The sequence below is a fragment of the Hypomesus nipponensis genome, chromosome 21 (genome assembly GCF_054491055.1).
Source record: "Hypomesus nipponensis isolate SF chromosome 21, ASM5449105v1, whole genome shotgun sequence".
In the NCBI taxonomy this organism is placed as follows: Eukaryota; Metazoa; Chordata; class Actinopteri; order Osmeriformes; family Osmeridae; genus Hypomesus; species Hypomesus nipponensis.
In genome coordinates, this window is record NC_140381.1 from 12,007,423 (window position 1) to 12,011,448 (window position 4,026).

A 4,026-nucleotide genomic window follows, 5' to 3' on the forward strand; every position below is an offset into this window, starting at 1 on the left:
GTGCTAAATAAGTATTTAGCTGCTTAGCTCCATGACGCCAGGTAACAAGGGCTCGTGAAACTGCTCACCAAAATAACAAAGGGAAACCCACTTGTCCGGCAGATTACGACGTTCGTAGGAACTTACGGTGCGTTCACACTGCAGACTTTTTTACCGCTCAGCACCGCCGGCCTTCCCACAGTGCACCACGCTCGGGGGCGTGCCAGACAGATTCATTCAGAGCTGTAGTTCTCTTAAATCACTGTTGTAGTTCTATAATGTCATGGCAAATGTGCAGACAAAATACAACTTTTACACACATTAAGCAAGAATCCGACACGCTTTCTAGATCTGACATGATCTTATCTTCAGCACACAATAGGTAATCTTTTTCCACACTTTTTTTAGGCCGAGTGAAAGATTAAATGCCACCCGCACTCTATGTAACGGGTCTTTTTCCGGCTGGAAAAAAAGATGCATCAGACATAAACGTTGACATGTGTAACCTTTTATTATATTACTCGAAATCTGTGCAAATAATTCGCTAGATTATGACTTGCCTCTACACATTCACTGTATGGATAGCGAGTGGCCGCCAGCCAGCATTTCAGCGTTGAATGTCAATCGTGTGCCGGGTGAGCTAGCTAGACTGCAGCTAGCACAGAAGAAAGTTACGTAATGTGAAGAAACTGAATTTAAGTACAAAATACAACAAACCAAGGACGCCGACAACCTCAGCAACCCTGCGCCAGGCATATTTTTTTTTGTTTACGTCTCTGTAATCTAACATAGACGTATCATACAATACTGGGTATGAAGACACATACGATGAGTTGCTCTTCCATCTTGAAAATTGTCAAACCTAGAAATGTTTACCATTACCAACAGTTGCTACGTTACAAGAAACAAGAAACCAACCCGATTGGCCATCGCTGGCGTTTTCACGCTCCTCATTTACATAAAGTTCAGAAAATCCAACTTTCGCTGCCCCGCTCGCCTTCCCACAATGCCCTATGCGAGCGTTGCTGCCCCGCTCACCTTCCCACAATGCCCTACGCGGGCTTCAACGCCTGGTTTCATTGAAAATGAATGGGAAGCCGACGCCCCGCTCTGCCCGCCCCGCTCTGCCCGCCCCGCTGCAGTGTGAACGCACCGTTAGCGATCAATAGCCTAAACTTTCCAAGACTTTTAGCTAGGTTTCTAGGTACCTAGTGAAAAATTGCCTTAACTTTCCTAGACTTTTAGCTACGGTACTAATACAGAAGGAACACTGATATCGCTGTCTGACTAGAACGTCGTATCTATGCGTTGTTGCTAACGTGTGCTGACATTGTGCACACCCAATGAATTCAAAATGTGTAGGTCGCACATGTGCGTGTGTTAGTAAAAAATGCTCGCACTGTCTCAAAAACTGGTCGCAAAATGCAACCATTTGGTCGCAGTCTGGAGCCCTGAAAAGAGTTGTATTTCTGACCGCACAGACACATAAAGGATATCAATGGTTTCAGCAGAGTCTTGGGTCTCGGAAAATATCCTTATTTTTTGGATTGTACGTACAGTTTTGCGTCTATGTTAACTTGTTTGAGGTGTGGATTCTAGCTACATTTCTCATAATCGAGCTAGCGTGATGGCTCTCCATAACTAGGCTAATAACGGTTCAACTTTTTTTCCATAATCGACCAAATTGGCCAAACAAAGTATGTACATTGAGCTTAAAGTGTACATAATCTAGCTAGATCGTTTTTATTTTAGCAAGTTTTAGAAAAATCTGCAAAAATCGAGGCGCGACTGTCATAGCTGACCGTCATGAACAGACAAACCAGGGCTTGGGTACAGTAACGCTAAGTGTTTGCTGCAGCTGGAGTTAATCCTACGTACAAACACTTCGTATCTGGAAAGTTTTTACTTTTAATTAACGATATTGAACACAGATGTAAAGTAACTTGTCTTTACTCTAAATATCTTCTCCGTTTTCAATTTGAAGTAGTAGATCTACATACCACTTTTACACACTTGCAAGACATGATCCGCTGGTTAGATGTAGCATGATCTTGTTATTTACTATAAAATAACTCACCAGGTACATCGGCAACCCTGCACTATGAATTATTATTTTGATGTCATCTTAAATTAAGTGTCTGAACAGGACTGGGTGTGCAGGCACCCATGATTAGTTTCGTCTTGCACCTGAAACCTAAATTCTAGGTTAGAAATGTTGCCAATCTGTTGCCTATGACCAACGGTTGCTACGTTTTTCCAGCAAGTTCAAGTCATTCCAGTGTTGTCCTTTTACCTTCAAATGCGTTCACCCAGACTTCAGCAACTGTTTTTCTGCTAATTTTTTTACATTTTCCTGCATCTCATCTTTTTGAAATGTTCCCCTTTTTGTTTAGCATTTTTCTTCTTTTCTTCTGTTTTCTGCCTTCATTTTGCTCCAGGTCCTTTCAAAAATACCTTTCACAGCAGTATCTTCCAACTGACAGTACTTTTGATTTTTTTTTCTCTCTTTTCTGTACTTTTCTGCCTTCATCTTGCTGCAGGTCTTTTCTAACATACATTTCAGGCCTTTTAAAACTCCAGCAAATCATTTTCTGCTAAATGTTCAAATTTTTATGCATTGTTTCACTTCTTTCTGATTTTTTTCACTTTTTGTTTTGCATTTTTCTTGTGTTTTCTGTACTTTGCTGCCTTCGTCCAGCTCCAGCCCCAATTTAAAATACCTTTCGGGAGCTTTGAAGCTTCAGCTTAAAACTTTCTAAACATTTTCAAAATTTTCAGCTTTTTTGGCATGGTCAGCTATCCCCATTCAGGTTTTCAGCATTCTCACTGCTGTTTCGCAGGAACAGCCTTTTCTAGTTTATTTATTATTTTTGCCCCCCTAAGGATCAGTCAATATTTGGACTACATAGACAAAGTCTGTGTCAAAATGTTCGTCTTGGTCTCGATTGCGTTGCTTGTATTTGGATTTACGTTCCGTTGCACAGTTTAGGAGGTTACAACGTTTTTGTGGGGACAAAGTGCCTTTTTTCGACGAAGGGTAACCTGTGCTAGCTACGTCACCACGTCAACACACGTTAGCAACGACACATGGATAGAATGTGATAGCGACTTTCGAGCTCGCAAATTGGAGATTGGATTACGAGTGAAAAATACCACCCCCAAAAAATCACAACCATTTGGCTTTGTAGAGAAAGCGATTTCGAGTGGAACTGCAATCTCAGATATTTTATTTAGGTTGTGACAGTCTTTGAAATTTGAGCGAGTGTAGGTCGCCCGTGAGACCGCCTAGTCTTTAAAGCGGCAGCCATGCTAGAAAGTGTCATAGTAGTATTTTTTGTAGCAAATTTTATAGTTCAATTTTACACGAAAAAACGTAAAGAGGGAAATGTTATGACGATATGACTATTGTGAAAACAGCCAGGTGGTGAGATTTTAATATAGGTTGCTGTAAAAACGTTGATTTGTTTGCTGCGTGAGAGCCTGTCAGCCTCCATTGACGATTGCGGCAGCAAAACACAGTGTTGTCAACAGGGACGGTTCTAGACTAATTTTACTGGGGGGGCCAAGGGGGGGGGGCAGTGTTTAATCAGAGGGGCACATTAAAAACGGAAACAAATTATATTTAAACATTAAATAATTAAATTTTTCTTTACATTAAAATCATACAAAATGCTCTGGCTCTCCCTCTTCCAGCTCCTCAACTCTATCAATACCTTAATATGTTTCTCTAACTTTTTTATTAAAAAAGGCTGCAATGTCCCTTCCTCGGTTCATGATGACTACTAGAAGAAGAAAAATGTGTAAAAAAAAAGCTCAGGGGGGCCACAGGGGGGGCCAGGGACATGTTTACAGGGGCACTGGCCCCTGTAGGCCCCCGTGTAGAAACGCCCCTAGTTGTCAACAGTGTTGACACTCAGTCAACGGTCGATCTGCGTCTGGTCAGTATTTTCTTAATTTCGTACCAGGGTCAATTCTACATCTAAATGGACAGCAGTGTTTTAAAGATATGGCGATTGCGAAGACAGCCAGTGGGTCAGCATAGTTTGT